We start from the raw sequence: 22902 nt of genomic DNA, 5'->3' as shown, positions 1-22902 counted from the left end.
ATCAGGGTTTCTCTGTGTAGTCCTGGCTGTCCTGGAACTCACTCTGTAGACCAGGCTGGCCTCAAACTCAGAAATCCTCCTGCCTCTGCCTTCCAAGCACTGGGATTAAAGGTGTTCGACACCACTTCCCGGCTCCTGGCTGTGTTCTTAATGAAGGAACTATACGTAATCTCAGTACTGCACTATAGAAGCCAGTCCACTGGCCCTGAGCCTTATTTAACATTTCCCTATATACTTCTCTAGAGAACAAATTTGTTATCAATAGTAGTCATTCCTTTTTCATTTGTTTTTCTCTCTGTGCATGTGTTCATGTGGGTTGTACACTGGTGAGTGTGGAAACCAGAAGCCAGTATCGGGTGTCATTCTTCAGTAGCTATCCATCTTGTTTCCTTTTTCAAACAAGGCATCTGGCTAGCCTGGAGCTCACCAAATTGGCCAATGAACTACAAGGATCTGCTCATCTTTTACTTCCCTAGCACCGGGATTACAAGAGCAGGACACCACACTCAGCTTTTATTTACTTACCTACTTACTTCTGGTCTTTTCTGAGACAGTCTCACTCTATAGCCTTGTCTAACCTGGAGCTGCTAAGTAGACCAGTCTGGCCTTGCTTTCATACAGATCTGCCTCTGCCCACATTTAAAGGCCTGTGCTACCATGTCCATCAAGCTTCCCTTTTCCTTCCTCCCCCCACCCCCACCCTCACCCCCACCTCCTCTCTTTGGTTTTGAATTTAGGGTTCTCTGTGTAACCTTGGCTGTGCTAAAACTCACTCTATAGATCAGGCTGGCTTCAACTGGCAAGCTTTCCTTAACACTGGTTTTGGGAACTGAACTTAGGGTCCTAATGCTTACATGGCAAGCACTTTAACAAATGAGTTATTTACTCAAGACCATGTGGTGGTCCTGCTCCATGACCTCACTCTTCTACCCTCCTCCAGCTCCATGCTTACTTTATCACAGAATACTGGCACACACAATGTGTATTATTCTATTTTAGCAGCTGGAGAGATGGCTCAGTGGTTAAAAGACTGGTTGCTCTTCCAGAAGACCTGGGTTCAATTCTCAGCACCTATTTGGCAGTTTCCCCAACTGTCTATAATTCCAGTCCCAGGAAATCCAGGGCTCTCTGTTGGTCTTCTTGAGCACCATATGGGCAAAACACCCACATGCATAATGATAAATAAATAAATAAATAAATATTATGTTTTATAACTGAATGACATTCTAAATCTAAAAATCCAGAAGAGACACAAGGTAAATATTCTTGGCCCAAAGTCAGGCAATGTGACTGCAATTTCACCATTAAAATATTTGGTAATCTTAAGAGCAAGTTCCAGCCATTCTTTGGACCCTCTATAAATGAGTTATCACTTATGATCTAGAAGGTCCTTTTAAGTCCCAGGGATGATACTCTATCAAACCACCTGTGTATTCCATAGAATACAGGAGGCACAGTCAACACCCATAGTCCCCAACATCAAGCACATAGGACTCTGCTGTCAGCAGCATTGTAGACTGTTGGTTTACTTAATTCCTTCTGATAAACTGCCAAGAATAAATTGAAGGTGAGCAGCAGAGCATTTTAATGAGTCTGGGGCCTAATGAATCTTTTTCTTCCTATGTCAATTAGAATTTCAAAGCCAGGATCTCCAAGGACCAATTTATTGGGAACAGAGTAAAGCCTCTTGTTCATCAGCTGCTGCTTCCTGAGCCACCTGCCCTGTCCTTTTTATCTGTTGGATAACCTCCTGCTTACTCATGTATGACGGCTGGTGTGACAGAGCCTGACCTGGAGGGCTCTTTTTTGCCCAAGACCTCTGGGAACTGAAATTGAGAAAGAAAATGAGACCCAGAATTTCTTACATAAGGGTGGTTAGACAAGAGCTGACTTTACTGCCATCTCCTGGAGTCTTCAAAGAGCTAACATACACACATCAGCTTTCTTAGCCTTTACTCAATCAAGTTTTATACAACATTACAGTATTTACCAAAAGTATGTAACTCCCAAACCAATCTCTGTTAAGTTGTTATCTGTCACAGTAACAAATCACCTGAGAAAGTCAAGTAAGGGAGGAATAATTTATTTTGGTGTATGTTTTCAGTCCATGGCTAACTAGCTCCATAGTTACAGGCCTATGACAAATGAGGCTGCTCGCCTTATGGCACCTAGGAATCATAAGACAGACAAAAGGGAGCAGATACACTCTTCAAAATCATGTCTTCAATGACCTACATCTTCCAACGAGACCTACTTCCTAAAAGCCCATTTGGTATGAACCTACCAGTGGATTTAACCCACAGAGGAAGTCATTACCTTCATGGTCTAAACACCTCAACAGTGCTATCTGCTAGGGAACCAAACCTTCAATTCACTGTGGAGGCAAGAAATGACCCACCATCACATCTTCATATCTAAAAACTGTAACAATCTCAAAAGCCATTATCAACAATACTATTATTAGACATAAAAACTGACGTTCTTGAGAGGCAAAGAAGCTAGGAACAAAATCAGGGAGTTGGCAGACAGGGATCAGAACTGATATAATTCTGAAGACAGGGTTCTTTCTAACAAACTACACCCACCTTGTTTAAAACAAGGCATCTACAGATGATGTCCAAAGCATCAGAGATGCCTCCAGGCAGCCTCAGCAACATTTGAACACTTGGTCAATTCACTATCGCTTCACAAATACATGGAAAAGTGTGCATATACCCCAAATCCTGCTCTAGAAATCTCTTACTTAGTGATTTGTATGGTATTTCCAGTTGTGGATCTAACAGCTCAGCTTCCATGAACCTAACATACAATCATTTCCTGTCCTGTTCCCTCCAAGTGGAACAGAACCAGCTTGGTTCCTACTGTTCAGTCATCAGAAAATATATTTTGATGTAAGCAGACATAATCAAATCAGGTTTCCAAATGGCTATGAGGTTGAATTTCAGGACACTGATGGGAAAAGCAGAAGTCAAAACATCTAATTTATATTCAAAAGGAAGAAGAATCAGAGCAACAACTGTACAGTAGACAGATACATGCAAAATGTTAACCTGGCTTCTATATGACTCTTCCCTGTGTGCTTATATGTTACAACTGTTTGTAACTCCAACTTCAGGGGACCCATTACCCTCACACAGACATACCTGCAGGCAAAACACCAATGTACATAAAATAAAGATAAACTTTTATTTTAAAAAGTGGTAGCATTCTGGTGAGGAAGAATCTACCTACTATACTAAAAATAAAACAAAAACTCGGGCAAGTAAGATAGCTGCAAGTGCCAACTTGAGTTCAATCTCTGGAATCTTTTTGTAGATTGAAGGAGAGAGTTCCTTCAATTCCATGAAGCTGTCCTCTGATCTCAACACACATAGTGCCACAAACACATATACATTTTAGAACCTGACATGCTGATTATATTATGAATTAAATTATGCACTGGCAGGAACATGTATCCATAGGCCTACCTACCTCACAGGAATAAGATGTCAAGAAGAGAAGAGAACCAATACCTAGCCAAGGTAGAGAAAATCAATCAAGTGTGGCCACTCTGGCAACAACACAGTAACTAACATAAAGCCACACCCAGTTCAAAAAGCCTGGTTGTGGCACCAGTCACTTATACTACACAGTATATAATTTTAGGTAAAAATCCTTTGTTGGGGCTCAGGTTTCACAATTATAAATGTGAATACTAGCTGAGGTCTTTGTTGTTTTTCAAATGGTATCCAGGAACTCAGGTTTAAAGCAAATGCCTTAGGGACAGTCTTTTGGAAAGTTGGGGAAATGAGTTACTATGCTCACTGCAAAACTACAACAAAGAAAGCAGCTCTGCTGAGCTTTTTCTATGAACGGCTCTTTTGTCAATGTGTAATTGTCTGTTAGGGACCCTTGACTCTAATATCCTAAAATTCCATGATTTTATGACAAATGACAGTGACAAACAAAAATGTACCCATCCTTTTTTCTCTATTCCTCTAAGTATAGCATAACAAGGGGCTCCATTAAGAAGTCCCTAACAGTTGATACAAGAATTCAAGGCCAGGTTCAGCTTCCTATCAAGTAGGAAGCCTAGACATGAAACTCCTATCTTGTTTTTAAAAAGGAAAAAAGAAGGGAGGGAAAAGGAGGGAAGGGGAGGAAAGGGAGCAAGCAAACAAACAAGCAAGCAACCAAGCAAGCATGAAATAGAACATGAAAACACAAGAGGTCTCAGAAAGCAGAGACTAAGGACTAAGGTCTTACACCTTCTGTGACTAAACAATGGATGGCCCCAAACTGGGGAGAGAACCCTCTCAGAGAAAGCTTAAACTCACTAGCATCATGGTGACTAAGGATTTGGGATTATGTCATTCAATAGCAAAGCCCTTTCTTCACAATATAGGCCTCTGAAAATATAGCACTTTGTAAACTACAAAGTAAATACAGATTTGAGGACCTACCTAAATCTAAACAATCTTATTCCCAAAGTCTGTTGCAGGTCTCAACTCTCACTCTCCCAAGGAAGCTCATTGAGCTTGATATTAAGTTTGATATATACAGACTTCTTTTTTCCTTTCCCTGCTCTTAAGTGGTAGGCACACAACGAGGACTTATTTGCCTGAAATATTCCCCTTTCTCAACTTTGAAAATGACAGGTACGTTTTACTGGACATTCTTTCATGTCAAAGATGGCCGTTTGATTCTTGGATCTCTGGGGCCCAAATCTGAGTTCTGGGTATGGCAGTTTGAGACAGGGGACAGCGCAGAAACCTGAGAAAATGACTAAGGCATAGAAGGTAGTTCCAATTCTCAGGCTACTCAATGCCCACCCTTTGCTGGGCACTTTTAAATATTCTACTCTTCCAGAAACAATGTGGCAGGAGCCACTGAGGTAACACGGTTGTCAGGGAAGAGTTCAGTCTCTCAAGTCAGGAGGTCAGAGTTGTTTTAGACAGGATGTGGCCTCTGCATTTATTTTTTTCACTACAAAGCTTTAGCTTCCCCTCTTGAAAGATTAGTATTTAATGAGTTATAAAGATTAGTTAGATAATCTATTTAAAATACTGACCACAAACACACAGTATACATATTAAATATTACTCAAGAGGGAGATGGAGTGGCACAGAAAAGCAGTAGGGGGTGAGAACAAAATAAAATGATATATGATGATGCTATGATGAAACATGTTACTCAAACCAAGCTAAAGAGTTAATAAAAGACTAGCAAGATGGCTCAGTAGGTAAAAGTGTCTTAAATTCAATCTCCAAGATCTAGATGATAAAAAGAAAGAACCAACTTCCAAAAGTTCTCTGACTACCTTTTGTACTGTGACATGTAAGCAACATTGAGTCTTTTCTATCAAATACTAGAAAATTTGGGTTTATGACAAGGAATTCAAATCTGTCTCTTCTACCTTGTAGGACTTCATGCAAATGTTTTAATCCCATTCCCCATAAAATCATTATTTACACAAAGGCCCTGCTTATTCTTGGATTAAAGTGGTTAACTCCTCCTACTACCCACTTTGTTTCCTTTGTATGTTTCTTTTCAAAGTAGCCTATTTTAAGAGACTATAGGAGGCTGAACCCTAGGCTATGGAGAAAAGACCCAGATCCTACCAGTATTAGAATAAAAACCAAGTACACGTCCCATCTCTCTCTGTGTGCTTACATCTCTGCTTCTGTGAACAGTATACTCTAGTGATGAACTATAGTGATACTCAGACTCTTACTAGAGCAATGGTCTCTGTAAACTTATTTCTAATAGCATGCATGCATCTATGCACATAAATTAATTTTAAAATCCTTAAGTAGGAAAGGGCAAACTAGCCAAAAAAAAAAAAGAAAGAAAGAAAGAAATTTAATTTCCTTTTAACTCAATCACTGAAAATGATTCTGACTCACATGATGAGAGGTAAGGAGGACTCAGGGACAAACCCCAGCCAGCAGATCAGAGTGTAGCACCACGGAAATGGGTTAATTAGACAATTTGCTGTGCTATTCTAATATCATCTGGATCTTGTACCAGCTAAAGTAAACCAAACAGGAGTGCTTTTGAAGCGCTTTTTTCTAAAACAAGTACAGCTTATGTTATTAACACACACCACAGAGGACTTTAAGGCCGTTGATGAAAATGTTAGGAAAGCTGCCATCTCTGTTCCAATCTCTGCTAACACGCTAACACACACACACACACACACACACACACACACACACACACACACACACACACACACGAATGTATGTAAATGGCCTTGGCTCTAGAGAAGAAAACAGAAAACCCTGGAATGAGACAGAAGAGATTTAGAATTTGGTCTGAGCAAGTGACTTCACTTCTTGATCCTTAGTTTTTCCTTTATTTTTCTCAGTATTATTCCTCTGCTTGTCTACTCTATTACCACTGTCTCCTCTTTCAGATAACAGCATGGTTCTGAAAGATCAAGCTAATACTGAGAGGAACTGGAATTCTGGGTGTGTCTTTCTTTTCTATTCTACTGCATTATCTATTATATGAAAGGGCTGGATCAGAGAAAACAAGGCATTTCTAGAGCTGGAAGGAAAAAAATAACAAAATAACATGTAAAGTGAGTAAGTAAAAACAAACAAACAGGGCTGGAGAGATGGCTCAGCAGTTAATAGCACTGACTGCTCTTCCAGAGGTCCTGAGTTCAATTCCCACAACCATCTGTAATGGGATCCGATGCCCTCTCCTGGTGTGTCTAAAGACAGCTACAGTGTGCTCATATACATAAAATAAATCTTTAAAAAAAAAAACAAAAAACAAAAACAAAAAAACAAGCAGACAGATAGATAGACAGACAGACAGACTAACCAACCAAGATAACAAAAACTGGTTTCAAGAAGATTCTAAATATTTTAGGGCAAGACAAAGCCATATTTTTTTTTTAAATGTATGCAGGAATTTTTGCCCACATGTAATATCTGTGCACCACTCATGTGCCTAGTACCTGAGAAGACCAAGGAAGAAGAAAATACCTAGAACTGAAAGGATGTTAGAAGCTGGACTGGCAGGAGTTGGGGACCTAGACAGCTGGATTGACTATGATAGACCTGAGTTTTTAATATTATCTCTTAACTTGTGTCCAGTTAGTAAAAATGTTGTATCTCCCTGCACCCCTGGCCACATGCTTTTGTTGTTGTTTTTGGTTTTGTTTGGTGTTCAAGACTGAACCCAGAGTGTTGTGCTTACTTAAGCAAGCACTCTGCTAAAAAGCTAAATCGCCAACCCCCACTCTTTTGTATGTGCAACCATTCAGTGATAATGTAGAGACTCAAATGAAAAATCTAAGTCAGAAAGTTTTGTGATCAGTAAGTAACATGAATGAGACAAAGTGAGGTGTGCTTGCCACCCTATTCCCCGAAGTCAAAAGGGAGGCTTTTCCTTAGGGAATTTCTGCTGTAAATCTTTCCCCATATCTTTCTGTCCCCGCTTCTTCTGCAGAACTTACCCAAAGCAATATTTTATCATAGGAAAAATGGATTCCAGGCCACAGACGACAGAACCGTGCAAGGCTGGCAGCTACAGTTTCCATCATGTGTTCTGTAGCATTAGATTTCAATGCACTCAGGTGCCCAGGCTATAAGGCCCCTGCTATACTGTAGATTTTTTTTTTTTTTTAAGTATAGAATAGAGTTTATTGAGGGCATGGGGAGGGGAGCCAGGAGGGTAGTAGAGGCAGAGAGAGAGAGAGAGAGAGAGAGACAGACAGACAGAGACACAGAGAGAGAGAGAGAGAGACAGAGAGACACACACACAGAGAGAGAGAGACAGACAGAGACAGAGAGAGACAGAGAGAGACAGAGGGAGACAGAGGGAGAGAGAGAAGTAGAGGCCGGCACTGACCACGTTGAGAGAGAGAGGAAGCAGGGTGGGGGGGGAGGGGACAAGGAGGCAAGAGGGTAAGAGAGTAAGAGATTAAGAGTTGTACTGTAGATCTTAAAGCATATATTTTCAAGAACCCATTTCAACACTAACCAGCTATGTACATTGCTTGTTTCCTGTTGTCTCAGAAGAACTGCCTACCTCCACCCCAACTGTTAGTAAAAATGGATACTTGTGTTGACGTTGTATAACTAACTGGTCATTCCAGTTTTCCCACTAGACAATATCCCCAACCCCCACTGATTTACGTCATTTTGTATCTCACCTCTGTCTACTTGAGAGGGCACAGAGTAATAATAATGCCACATGATACTCTTGAATTTAGTGTTGGCAAGTTCTAGTTTTTCTTCCTACTCTGAATCTTCAGGTTTTTACTAACGCTGTTGTCTTGGTGATCTAAAGTTCTACAAATTCTATCTTTCCATGGCTTGTGTGCCAAGCTTAGGACTTATTGTCCTGTGAAAACATTTCACTTTACTTAAAAATGTGAATTGTTCAGCTGAGTGGTGGTGGCACATGCCTTTGATCCTAGCACTCAGGAGGCAGAGGCAGGATGATCTCTTAGAGTTCAAGACCAGCCTGGTCTACAGAGTGAGTTCCAGGTCAGCCAGGGCTACACAGAGAAACCCTGTGTAAAAATGAATGATTCATGTAAATAAGTGTGTAATATATAAGCATATGTATAATAGTTTGAGTTTCCCAGAGCCCAACTAAAAAACAGGGAACCAAAACATTATCATCCCTAAGTCCTTGCATGGTACTAATTTATTCTTATTTTTAACATGTTATTACAAGCTTAGCAATCTTGCTTTTATATTCCTGCAGATAAAATTAAAAGCAGCAAGAGGAGCTATGCTACACTAATTAACAGCTAGAGGTAAAGCTGGAAGCTGACAATAATAAAAAGGGTGAAAGAAAAATGATAATAAGTTTAAAATAATAGACTGGAGGGCATTAAAAATACAAAGGTAGTTTAACAGCCCTACAAACATCTGTGTGCTTCACTAAGATGGGGTGAAACTTAGAGACATTAGGTAGGTTCTGTGGTCTTAATTTATCAGAAAACTTAAGTTAGTTATTTATGGAATATACTGTATAACTAGGCACATTCTAAATCTGTATAATTTCCTTTTCACAGCAATTTGAGAGGTATGTGTTGATATTCTTGTTTTATAAATTCTTCAGACCTAGAGAGGGCATGTAGGCATTCTTTTGGAATGCTATGCTTAGAATACAGTGGAATCTGACTGCAGAGAACCAAGCCTTTTCTGTTATACTTGGGTTTGGGCTTCTAAACTGTTGTCCTTTTCAGTTTTTTGGATCATAGCTCTCCCTTTTATTCTAATTTTACAACAGAATTCATGAGAGGATGCATACAGGTTCAAGGTCCTGAGATGTACCCTCTCTCACTCACAACACTGGCAAGAGCAACAAGGAAAAAAGTCTTCTTTCTGGCAAATGATCCTAAACATTCTTAATGGCAACTGCAAGAAAGTGACCACAATCCTCCTCTTAGGACAGCAGGCCACCTAAGCTCATGTCCAACCTCTAGAATAACCCAACACCTAAAAATAATAGCCATTGTAACAGATCAGTACAAAGGCTGAAAGGAATTTCTAAACTAATCGTAGCCCAACGTTGCCCAAACTGCCTGGATACCCTCACTCACCAGTACCAAGAATGAGTTTAGCCAGCTATTTTGCTCTTTGGGTCACAGGGTCAGCAGCAGCTGTCTCTAGAAATAGAGCTCACCTGTAACAGAAAAAACAGAGGTCTGTCAAGGGTCTTACCATCATACACTCTGAATCCTGGTTCCATACTGAGTATATGATTTTCAGACCATGTTGAGTGTGAAGAAGAAAATTTAAGCACAGTCATGAAATAAAAACAAGGAGTAAGAGCAGAACCTACTTCAGATAAAATGGCCAGGGGAAGCCTTTCAAAGGATACCATGAGATCAGTGTGGTGAGAAAGTACGGACTTTTCTTTTTAAAAGAACAGCAGTTCTTTTAAAAAAGTTCTTTTTTAAATTATATAAATCTTACTTGTTTTTTGAGACAAGGACCTCATGTAGTTCAGGCTGGCCTTCAACTCACTAGGTTACGAAGGATGACCCTCAACTCTTGATCCTCCTGCTTCCACTTCCCAAACTGAGATTACAAACATGTACCACACCCAACCCTCGTGGTTTTGCTTTTTTGTTGGGTTTTTGTTGTTGTTGTTGCAGCAAAACCAGAGCTAGTCCTGTGAGTCTACTGTTACAGAAAAAGTTCACAAAGATATTAATTACTTTTCTGTACCCACTTTTTTATGACAAATACCTAACAAAAAGCCACCTAAGGAGGCTGGAGAGATGGCTCAGCACTTACTGCTTTTGCAAAGGATCAGCATTTAGTCCCCATAAAGCAGCTCACAACCACCTCTAACTCCAGTTCCAGGTGACCCAATGTCCTCTTCTGACCTCTGCAGGCACATACACATACATACATGCAGACAAAGATACACATAAAATGAAAATATCTGTTTTTAAAAACAGACTTTGCCAGGTGGTGGTACAGCACACGACTTTAATCACAGCAAGTAGACCTCTGTGAGTTCCACACCAGCTTGATCTACAGAACTAGTAGTTCCAGGACAGCCAAGGCTGTTACACAGTGAAACTGTTTCAAACCTCCCACTATCCAAAAAAAAAAAAAAAAAAAAAAAAGTTTGGGGGAGTGGGGGGAGATACAGGGGACTGGAGAGATTAAGAGCACTAGTTCTTGCAGAGGACCAAGGTCCAATTCCTAATACCCACATGGTGACATACAAAGACTCCAGTCCAAATCCCTTTTCTGACCTAAGCAGGAGCCTGGCACACAAAGTGTACAGACATGTATGCAAGCAAAACATTCTCACACATATAAGTAAATCTTGGGGGCGGGGCAAGAAGGTGGATGGACAGACAGACAGATAGACAGAGAGAGGATACAGAACTAGCAGAATGGTTCAGTGGATAAAGGCACTTTACTGAAGCCTGACCATGTGAGTTCAATCTACAGGACCCAAAAAACAGGACTCAGCAACTGACTCACCAAGAGGGCTGTCCTCTGACCAACAAACACAATCATACATAAACAATTAAATTAATAAATATTAGAAATAAGGAGGAGAGATAGAGTCCACTATGGAGAAGGAGGAGGGTCTAAGAGCATATTGGTCAGGAAGCAAAGAACAAACAGGAAACAGGGCTGGGTTATAAAACCACACCACCTTCCTGCAGTAACCTACTTCCTCTAGGGAGGCTCCATCTCCAAAAGTATCCACAACCTTCCAAAATAGCACAACCAGCTAAGGAACAAAGTATTCACACACATGAACCTACAGGTGACATTTTTCTTTCAAACCACGACACAGGGCTTTTACCATACTGGACCACAATCTTCCCCCCACCCCCCACTACTTATATATGTGGGTGTGGAGGTATCCTACACATGATCATGCTATGGTACATATGCGGAGGTCAGAGGACAATTTGCAGGAGTCAGTTCTTTCCTCCTATTATGTGGGAACCAGTTATTAAACTCAGGTTATCACAATTGGCAGTAAGTTCCTTTACCCACTGAACCATCTTACTGCTCCCCCCAACCCTTTAATTAAACATTGATTTTATTTGAGGGCTGGAGAGATGGCTCAGTAGGTTAAGAGTACTTGCTGTTCTTCCAGAGGACCCATTTGGTTCCTAACACCCACATCAGACATCTCATAAACAGTTGTCAAGTGTGGCTCCAAGACTCTCTTCTGGACTCCGTGGGAACCTGCCATTCACTCACACAGCCAGACACACGTGAATAAAAATAAGAAAAATCTTAACACAGACAAAAATAAAAGTCATAAAGGATTATGATTTATTTTTATTTATGTGTTTCTGTGGGGGTTTATGTGAACGTCAAATGTGTTCAGGCACCAAGAGGCCAGAAAGTATCAAATCCCCTGGAGCAGCAGTTAGAGGTAGTTATGAGCCACTGGATGCTAGGGACCTTATTGTGGTACTCTGAAAGAGCAGCAAGTACTCTCAGTCACTTAGTCACTAGGCCATTTCTCCAGCCCCGAGACTACATGCTAAAGCTTGAGACTATTAACAAGTAGACTTGTCCTGAAATACATGACCAAACATCTTATACACTGATATGGAAACCTTTCTAAGAACCAGAATTTACTGTGTCCTGGGTATGTATTCTGTCCTAATTTCTGGGAAGCACATTACTATGGCCCAATTAACTGCAAGTTAGACTAAAGAGAATTGTCCTTCCCTTAGACTATGTTATTATTTTAGAATAGTCCATCTAAAAATAGGGAACAGATTCTACAAAAGTATAAGGAAACCAAGAATCTATACCTTGATATAAAAGGAAAATAAATCAGGAATATAAAATTATGAGAACAACAGAACCTGAACAGTAAAGATGCGGTAATCAAACAAAAGGCTCAGTGAGGTAAAAGGAAATGCTTTAATGGGTAGAAGACTGTAAGTTTGACAGAAACAATTATTTTCTGTATTGGTAAACAAATGCTTAAATAGTATGTCTTTGTAGAACCCTTAGTTGTTTACAGTACATGACTCCCAAAGGCTACCTCAAAGGTAGTACTGAAGTGGTATCTTCCTCCAAGAAGGGAAGGAAAAAAAAGACTGGGTTTCCCTGGCCTCTGGAATAGCAACCAAGACAGGAGAGAGCAGCCATAGAAGATAATCACAGCCTTCTTTCTAGCTCCAAACTCCCTCCAGCAATGCTTGCCAGCAGAGGTTCTCCTCCAACCCTCTACAGCTACAATCAGTACTTCTGGGCTTCCAACTGCTCACACAGAGAATCAAAGATTAGCACTCAGCAAACAGCCAGCGCCCACAGGCAAACTTGCATATGGATTTACTAGTTCTGTTTCAGCTGTCTCTAACCTCCTACTTTCAAAGCTGTCTCAACCTTTCTATGAATCTTGCTTTTCTTAGCCTTGAACAATCTACTACAGTCTTGTAGTTCTTCCCACTCACAAAGATATCTTACCTTGAGTAGAAAAATAAATAAAAATTTTGTGTTACTTCAAAACCTCATGACATAAATATGTAGCCAGGTCACAAAGTGTTCCAGCAAAATCCTATCCTATTCCCCAACAAAGGTAGGTATCAGAATGCCTGGCATATTACAGAAACCCTGATGGGTAGCAGATAATTTAGTAACAGACAATAAGAACATAATATATACCACAAAAATTGAAATTCAATCCAGGCAGTCTCTAGCCTGCCTGGAGGAATGTCCTAAGAATATATCAGATGTGCAAATTCTTGTCTTTGCATATTCTCCGTTCTCTGCTGAAGCTGTCTCCAGTTTTCCCCTCCTCCTTCCCTAAGAACCAACCAGCAGAAATTATCAAGGGAGGCACAAGTAATTACTGTTTTTCTTTTCTCCATGCTAATGAGACAGTTGGATGGTCCCCCTTCCCCCTCTAGAGCTAGGAGAATCTAAAGCGTTATAATCTGAAATCAACACACCAAAGCACATTCCAGACAGTGTTCTGTACAATTGAGACTATATAGAAAGAAGATAGCTTTTCTATCCCTGATGAGAGCTGCACTGGAAAGGGTGTATGTGCCACCTGACAGGAGAGTCAGACCAGAGCTAGTAGGGAATCTGTCTAAAATCAGAGGAAAGTCAATGGCAAAGCCATGATGAGCCTCCTTATTCCCTACCAGTGTGCTTTTCACATTACCCAGACTTCCTGCAATATACAGTGTGGAGTTCCTTCAATGCTGAAGCTGGGACTGTTGGTTTCCAGTTCATGTCAGTTTTGAACCAGCAAGAACAACTACCCACTCTGGAAACAGTTTTGCTGAAACTCTAGGAACAGCTGGATGTAACTCCCAGGGTTGGTTCCACTCCAGTAACTGAGTTCTGTCTTCTCCTAGACTCTTGCTATTAAGAACAGCTACAGATGGCTACAATCTTCATAGTTAAAGGTGGTGAATTTCAAGCACATAAAGGTGCTAAGCATAAACTGCAAGAGGGAGGGAAACTTTGAGGAAAAGGTTAAAAGGAAAAAGGATGTGTGCTTTGTCACTGACCCCTTGAAAGAGAAATCCCAAGTCTCCCAAAGTGGCCATCTGTACTAGAGCTTATAAGAACCAAATATATAAAATGAACTGGGTGATGTCAAACTGAAGGCAGAAGGGAGTCTGAAATCCACCATGTCTTCCCCAGCATGATAGACTGTACCCTAAAACTGTGAGCCAAAATATATCCATCCTCCCTAAGTTACTTTCTGTCAGCTATTTGGTGACAGCAACACCAAAAAAAAAAAAAAAAAAAAAAAAAAGGGGGGGGAGGGGGGAGGGGAAAGAGGGAGAAAAAAGTGGTGAGCTGGAGAGATGTCTCAGCAGTTAAGATATTTTCCAGAGGACAAGAGTTACAGTTCCTAACACTCACAATGGGCAGCCACCTATTACCTCAACCACAGGAGATCCAACACCCTCCTCAAACCTGTGTGTATTCACATGCATATGTGCATACAGATACAGAGATGTACACAAATAGTAAAAAAAAAAAAAAAAAAATCTTTTTAAAAAACAACACCCCAAAATGGGACCACTGCTGCATTAAACCCGATTCATGTGGTTTGCAAGTTTGGAAGAGATTTGCAGTAGGCATATGGAAAAAGAACTGAAGACTAAAAAAGAACCAGATAGGTATAAGGAGAGCTTACTGGGTCATTGTGGAAAGTCATTGTAAAGGGAGTGCCAAAGACGGGAAAGACAAAAAATGCAAACAGTAAAGGCTGGAGCCTAGCCAAATGGTTCAGTAGACAAAGCATTTATTTGTCATAAAAGCCTGATAACTCAAGTTCAAATCCCCAGAACCCACACAAAAGTTGAAATAGGAACCAATTGCACAAAACTGCCTCTCACCTCTGCACTTGCACCATCAACACTGTGTGTCCCCTCCCATTCTTCATTCAATTAATATATGTACTTTGATATTTTAAAATTTGTATTTTGGTTTACAGCTTCAGGGTAGTTTCAGGGCAGGAACACAAGGCAACGAGACATACTGTATAATCAGGAAGCAGGGCCGAGATGGATGCTGTTGTTTAGCTTGCTTTTTCCTTATTTAATCTGAATCCTCACCCTATGAAATGATGCCACCCACATCCTTCCTTGCTAATGTCTTTCTAAAAACACCCAGAGATGAATGAACACCCAGAGATTCTAAATCCCAAACTGACAATGAAGATTAGCTATCACTCTCAGGAATGGACTAGAAACCATTAATGCTTCATTCTAGTAAAGCATCTGACTGCATTCTGTCCAAATCCTAAAAATATGAATATGGTGAATTCAAAGGTATTAGACTAATTTGTTGGAAGAAATTTTACATCTTTACACTCAGGCTGGTTACTGCTTGTTACGTTTACCTAGGTTTACAATGAGAGAAAGCAACAAGTAAAGCAGAAAGATAGAAAAGGAGAAAAGGAGCTTGAATCTGGACAAGGTTGAGGAAAGGGTAGATGTGGGCAAAGTAACTGTAAATTGTTGAGAACATTAGCACTGCTAAAGAGAAACTTTAGGCTCTGCACTGAACATCCAAAAAGAACACAGCCTACTGAGAACTCTAGGCAATCCTGCTCCAAAGTGTCACTTAGGAAAGTGTTTCCTGCCCATCAAGAACAGAAGCAGCAGTTGTAATCCAAGAGGACCATGTTACATCTCAAGCTGGAAGAACTTGGTGTCACCCACTGGTTGCTGATTTACAAACATGCAAAATGCAAACTCAAATAAGATAAAGCACACATCATAATCCCAACATTAAACAAAGAATCACAAGGGTTGGCATGTGCCCTGCTAAGTCGTAGTTTTACTTTGGGCCTAATTGTTGCTTGGTATCCTCAAAATCTACACCTTTAGTATAGAAATGCTTTGTTTCCTTTGTGCCACTGTACACTGGAAGTATATAACTTTGTATATAACTTTTTTTTTTTTTTGCAAAGTAAAAACTTTGGTTTTTACAACTTAGAATGTGTCTCTCATGACTCAGGTGAGACTCTGGACTTAGGTTTTTTGAAATTATACAGAATATATTTTTCATTTTTAAATGTTAAAAAAAAAATCCTCACCTTGATCCTCCTCAGCTTATGGGGGTTTTTGGGGGTTGAGAAGTGAAACCATCAGAAGGTGAAGACTAAACAAAGAGGGTCACTGTAACGTGAGTCTTAAGATTTAGCCTGGTTATTTACTCTCTTACTGCTCTGCTGAGAGCCACTTACACAGACATGCCTTTCCATGATGGGAGCGTCCCATGAAATGTTAAGCAAAATAAACTCTTCCTACCTTAAGCTGCTCCTTTTTCAGGTGAGCTAGTTTTCTTTTGTCTATGATAAAACATTCTGACTAAAAGCAACACAGAAGAAGGAAGGACTTACTTGGTTATACTTTCAGGTCACAATTCATTGAGAAATTCAGGGCCAGAACCATAGAGGAACATTTGCTGGCTCATACTTAAGTAGCATTCTTATTCAGGACCAGGACCACCTAACAGTGGTGCCTCTCCTGGTGGGCTGATCCCTCCTGCATCAATTAATAAGGCAATCTACCACAAACATGCCTACACACCAATCTAATACAGACAATTCAACTGAGGCTCTCCTGTCAGATGCCTGACAACAGAATGCATTGATAACTGATGCTAACAATGCCAATTAGTGCTTATGCTAGCTTCTGATTAGGAATAAATCCAGCCTTTGGTTTTTGGCAACTGAAGGGTAGATACAATTTCAATCTGGCTACAACAAATGTCAGAAGTAATGAAGAAAAGGGGGTCAGGGCATTTTCAAATTACTATGAACCCTTCCCCTATACCTCCAGACATTTTCAGTCACCAAACCCTCTGCCAAACTTCTTTTTGAGACAGGGTTTCACTATGTAGCCTTGGTTGGCCTGGAACTCACTACATAGACTAGGCTGGCCTTGAACTCAAGAAAGGTCCATCTTCCTCTGCCTCCCAAGTGCTGGATTAAATGCTGGACTAATAAACATCACATCCCACCATCCCTGACCTAACTCCAACTATTTTCTAGGACATCTGTCTTTTCAACTGAAGGATCTTCAAACTTACAAAATTCTGTAAGAAGGAAATTAGACTGATGATGAGGCTTACTACACTATATTCATGTTCAGCTAAGCCTTTAGGTCAGACTGATGATGAGGTTTACTGCACTGTATTCATGGTCATCTAAGCCTTTAGGCAGTTAGATGACTGGCCCAAGGTTACACAGCTAATAAAAGACCATCAGTATTTTCCTACATATCAAATGTCTTTTTCTAACTATGATGTTGATATTCCAACAAAATTGGTTTTTACAAACTTAAGAGGCATATAGGACAAGTGCTATCTGTTAAATCATGTTGCTAACTAACTTCTTTTAATATTGCCAATCCATTTCAGGCTAAGTTCTAACATTTTCTTCTTACAAAATCTATATAATTAACTAACTTGAATATCAGCCAACCTTACCTTTTTTTTTTTTGGACACAGTTTGTGTAGTTCTGGCTGTCCTGGAACTCATTCAGTAGACTAGGCTGGCCTCAAATTCAGAGCTCCATCTGCCTCTGCCTCCCTCATGTGCCTGGCTCAGCCAGCCTTTTCTATGTAGTGCTGGATAGCTAGAATTTTAGGTGTTGTGGGTTATGGCAGAAATCCCTGTAATATCACTGTAATGCAAAAGCAATCACAGGTAAACAGGTAAGTTCTTTGGGTATGTAGCTGTTTAACAGCCCATGATCATAGTTTACTGACACTTATTCTTACTAATCTACTGTCTCAAATTACTTCTACCAGAGAATATATCATATATCTGCTATCTGAGCCCTGTATCTTCTCAATAAATTCAATTCTTCTTGCCTACTAAAGTTTAAGCTCTACCCTCAACATCTACCATACCTTTCCCTGTACACTACTCCAATCACAACTGTTATCACCTATCTCCTAACTCTGGCCAAACTATTTCCTAATACCTAAAGTGTTTTTTCTCTCTTTCTCTGCTATTCCCTATTCATGAACAAATGAAAAAAGCTATGGTAAATCTTTGTGGATAATCAGTAGAAAATTAATTTTCTTACTTTTTTGGCCAGCCTCTTCTCCAGATAAATCTGTCCAGCATATCATCTACAAATTTGAATGTTACAATCATCTTTTCATAAGCCTGTCTTAAGTTACTAAGTGCTCTTGAAAGTAGAGCTTGTATCTGAAATATCTACGTACCTCATTTCAGTACTTCGTATATTACAGCACTCAAACTTTCTAACACTGAGTAAGGTTTACTCTGCCCAGCATAATTTTTCATATACAAACAGTTGTTCTTTACCTGTCATTGCCTCACCACAATTCTACAGTTCTCAGGAATAGGGACTGTGTCTTATTCAACTATATCTCTAACTATTAGCATAAAAAGCAGCAGTCAGTATCTAGTGACTTTAACAGGCTTCTCTGATGCTAGCAGAATTTCTGACTCAGTAGTATCAATTGTTTTTTTAGTTGGCTTCATAGGCTTAGACCTCCTTCTCATCCTAAAATCTTTTCTGCGGCTAGCCAGATTAACTACACCCATCAATATTATACAAAGTTAGAGAGACTGGAGGTATGTGAAAAGACTTCTATTTTCAGACTTTCTTGTCCCTAACCTCAAATTATGAGTGGATTTTTTGTTATTGTTGTTTATTCTGAAACAAGACTTGATTAGCTTTGAATTCCTGATGATCTTCTTGCCATCAGTTTCCAGAGTGTAAGCTTTAGAGGATCACCACCACAGGTGGCTAAACAGCATCCATAATACTAGCCATAAACTTACCCTAGAGCAAGATCTAACCCTAGATCAACAGTCGTCTGACAAGTGCCATTTCCTTGGCCTTCAAAGCAGAGAGAGAATTTCACTCAAAAGCTTAAGTCCAATTTCAACTTAAGAAAAAAAAAAAAATCAGGTATGTTAATAATCATCTTGATCACCATCTCAGGGCACGCAACCAGAGGCTGTGTCCAGGGTAAGCCTGCAGCCTTAGCATGGTAAATCTGTAGAACCAAAGACTAAGTTGCTGATGAGAAAAGCAAAATAATTTTTCTCAGCCCAGAACAGAACATTTCATCTGGGTAAGTGTGCCTGCCACAGGCCTGGGGTTCTTACTATATCTGCCATTTCAGGATTACAGCTGTCAAGTTTTAATTAGGGTAATTAGAGTTAAAAATGTAATTTCATTTCAGAGGTATTTTGAACAGATTCCATTAATTTCTTTTTTAAAAAGCACAGAAAGGAGGGGCAGACTATATGGAATAAACGGAATTCTGCCAGAAAAACCAATCAATTTGCCCAGGCCTTAATTTTCAAATCACTGCCAAGAACTCAGCACCTCTGGCAGGCTTGGCCCAAAAGACTACTGGTTTTTCAGCTTTCCTTCCTCCTTTCTTCTACAAAATTCTAGAAATTTCTATTGGTACCTGCTAATAAATCTACCTGTTCCTCTGCTGATAAATCTAACTGTTCCTCTACCTGTATATGCCTTACATCACTGTCATCCAATAGCTATAACTGAAACGTTGCAAAGGACAAAGGCTCAATCTGATTTGCTCTATGTTAAGAACTGTTCCAATGTCCACTCCTTTACTCTGGGTTCTTGATCGAATCTTTATACATTTGTCTGTGTTGGTCCCTTGATCTGGAGTGCCACTCTTACTTTTCCTTCAAATCACAGGTAAAGCCTGTAGTGCACAGCATTAATACCAGCGTCCAGGAGGCAGAGGCAAGCAGATCTCTGTGAGTTCAAAGCCAGCCTGGTCTACAAAGAGTTCCAAAAAAGAAGAAAGAGAAAGAAAAAAAACCCAAAGGTAAGAGCCAAGTACGGTGGCATACCCTTGTAATCCCAGGACTCAGGAAGTACGGCAAGAAGATTAACAGTTTAAAGTCAGCCTGGACTATATGAGACAATCTTTAAAAAAAAAAAAAAAAAAAAAAAAAAAAAAAAAAAAAAAAGCATCTACTATAGTTAGTATCATTTCCTGAATAAAGTTATCTAGGATTCCTTAGTAATACCAAAAGTCCTATTGTACAGGCAACACTCTTCAAATATTTGTTGAATGACCAACAACAGGAGGAATTGTGTCTGACACAACACAAGCAGCTGAACATGTTAAGCCTTTAGGTTCTCAAGGTCTAGAAATATCCAGGAGAGTCCTTTCCTCCTCCTTCAACAAGCTATCACTCTGAAAGCTCTACCACGGATCCCAAAAGATGACTTTACTTCCATTAGAGCCTGCTCACTCCTTAGAAACCTTAAAAAGGAGATGAGAAAGCAAAAAAACAAGCAGAGCTCCTCCCTAATAACTATCTCATTACTGGTTTAAAAATTTTTCCTCCAATCTTTCAAGGGCTGCAAGGACCCAATCTTCAATTGCAGATACAAGGATAAAGGTGGGCCCAGGTACAAAACAATTCAGCAGCTGGAATTATATAACTGTGTCTCAAATGTTACTGGACATCACCACAGAGAATATGCTGCCACAAAGAGCAGTCAAACTGTTCACTTTGACTTCTCTCAGCTTCCATTTCCTTTTCTAACCTATTCTAATAAATTGGAAGAAAAAAACTTGCAAAAGAGCTTACCTACTATTTAACATTTAGTAAGTATTAAATGTGACTTTTCCATCTGAAGTAGTCTAGATCTAGGTGCTGGGTAAGTTTATGAAATGATGAAAACATAACCAAGAAAGATACAGTTCACCAACCTTTTTTACAATGAATTCAGAGCAGCACTACCTGCTACTGGTCCCAGAAGAGGACTACACTTTCAGAACTACAATGCTAACAAGTATAACCAGATAAATTTCCTGGTAATCAGAGTCTCCCCAGGTCTGGCTACAAACCCACATAGACCAATTTCTAATTAGGAACCAATGCAACACTTCTGACAGGTCAGGCTTTAGACAGCCTCTGCTGGCCTCTAGCCATAGGACACTCTTGTGAGGCAGAAGATTTCACACTACTCTAGTGAGATTTAAAATATCAAACTAAACTCCTCACAAAGCAGTCAGATGTGGTGGCATATGCATTTAATCCCAGCACTTGAGAAGCAGAGGCATGAGTTTAAAGCTGGCCTAATCTACACAGTACAGTGGTTCTCAACATTCCTAATGCTGTGACCCTTTAATATAGTTCCTATGGTTGTAGTGACCTCCAACCATAAAATTATTTTTATTGCTTCATAACTGTAATTTTGCTACTATTGTGACTTGTGGTGTAAATAGCTGAGATGCAGGGTCTGATAGGAGACCCCTGAACCACTGGTCGAATCTAACCCTCTCCTCTACTCTATTTCCAAAAGATCTGTCAAACAACCAACAATCCACTCAGTAACCTGTCAGCAGGCATTTCTTCTCAAAAATAGTTTTTTAAAATTAAAATGTCTGCTAGATCCAGGCCAGCCATGACTATAAAATAAGACGCTGTCTCAGGGAGGAATTTTTTTTAAATTTTAAAAAGTCTGCTGTGAAGCTAGACAAGCTCAAGGAAGAGAACAGTTGCACCTTGGAGTAAAGAGCATATGGTAGATGCTATTGCATTAAGTGTATGGGATTTTTGGGCAGAGGTGTCAGTGATTGTGCAGAGGGGAGAAGAGCCTTCAAGAACAGAGTGAAGAGTGATCTGTCCTAAATTATCAAGTCTCTTAGCTTCATTCTTTCTGTAATAGAACTCACTCAAAATTTTAAAAAATCTTAATTGTTTTTTTCAGCCTCAACTCCCTATAAGAAATAGGATGCTGACAGTATAGACACCCTGCACAGAAGCCCTGACTAGGTTAAACAAACACCAAATAGAATTAAAACTCTGTGACTGACACCTGTCCCAGTTCAACTCAATGAGAACCTCATAAATCTACATAAGCCTATTTCCTGGCCTTTTTCTACTTTTTCTATAAATTTTAACACTTCTATGGGGAAAACAGAGACATACTGAGTATGGCTTTGTCTCCAGTTTGGGGCCAAAACCATAAATAAGTTTTTCTTTTATATATTTTATATCATTTTTCTCTTTTTGAGGGCAAGTGGCCAAACCCAGAGCCAAGGGCTCCAGTAACAGCCTACCATTTCTGACCCCATTACCTATTTAGCCATGTCATTCCCAGACAACAGTGTATTTCATAGGTCACTAACATGTATCTCTGGTCCACACATTTCTGGCTAAAAAAAAAAAAAAAAAAAAAAAATCCCAGGTTAGCTGCCAACATTTAAAATTAGGTCATGCTTTTTAAAACTTTAGATTTCCAGGCAGTGTGGTGAAACACCTGTAATCTTAGCACTCAGGAAGCAGAGGCTGGTGGTGGATCTCTATGAGTTCAAAGCTAGAGCTGTCTTTTAAATTTTAAGAGACACGTAACATACTATCTCTTAAAAATTTTTTCCTACTATTCTAATAGTTGTCAAGATCTAGTAACATTAGATCCACTGGAAGGTCAAAGGCTTTTTATTTTTATGATCTATTCTTTCAATCTATGGGAAGGTCAAAAGGCTTTCTATTGATCTTTTCGTTCTTTAATGTCTTCTCATTTAACCTTAAAAAAAAAAAAAACCTGCATACTATTCTTGGGCTGGTGACAACTTAGTAATCAGGTATCTGTTGCCAATCCTCTCTGTACACAGAAGAAACTGTTTCCACATGTACTTATGGCATGCTTGCACCCCTCAAATACACACACACACACACACTTTTTAAAAATGTATGCCAATTTATTAGCCATTCCATACAACTTACAAATGGGGTAGGGGTTTGGTTTGTGGTAAAGTACTTGCCTAGCATGATCAGGCCTTAAGTTGTATCCTTAGCAACACATACACAAATCCCTTTCTATGTAATTTAATATTAAGAGCAAACTCTGGCTGGGCATGGTGGCGCATGCCTTTAATCCCAACACCCAAGAGGCAGAGACAAGTGGATCTCTGTGAGTTCAAGGCC

General features: G+C 39.8%; 1 protein-coding gene across 5 annotated transcripts in view; it reads right to left on the bottom strand.

The window, feature by feature from the left end:
* Positions 1-22902, bottom strand: part of Raly (RALY heterogeneous nuclear ribonucleoprotein) — a 73372-nt gene that overhangs the window by 35393 nt on the left and 15077 nt on the right. For 3 of the 5 annotated variants that reach the window (XM_034493709.1, XM_034493712.2, XM_076930054.1), the window contains exon 2: positions 9554-9636. The exons of the other annotated variants lie outside the window; for them this stretch is intronic. The gene's annotated coding sequence lies outside the window, so the exon portion shown is untranslated. The remainder of the gene's footprint in view (positions 1-9553; positions 9637-22902) is intronic. 5 annotated transcript variants of the gene reach the window in all.

Source organism: Arvicanthis niloticus, chromosome 2 (genome assembly GCF_011762505.2).
Source record: "Arvicanthis niloticus isolate mArvNil1 chromosome 2, mArvNil1.pat.X, whole genome shotgun sequence".
Lineage (NCBI taxonomy): Eukaryota > Metazoa > Chordata > Mammalia > Rodentia > Muridae > Arvicanthis > Arvicanthis niloticus.
The sequence above is the reverse complement of the archived record's forward strand: the minus strand, read 5'-3'. Positions and strand labels throughout refer to the sequence as shown.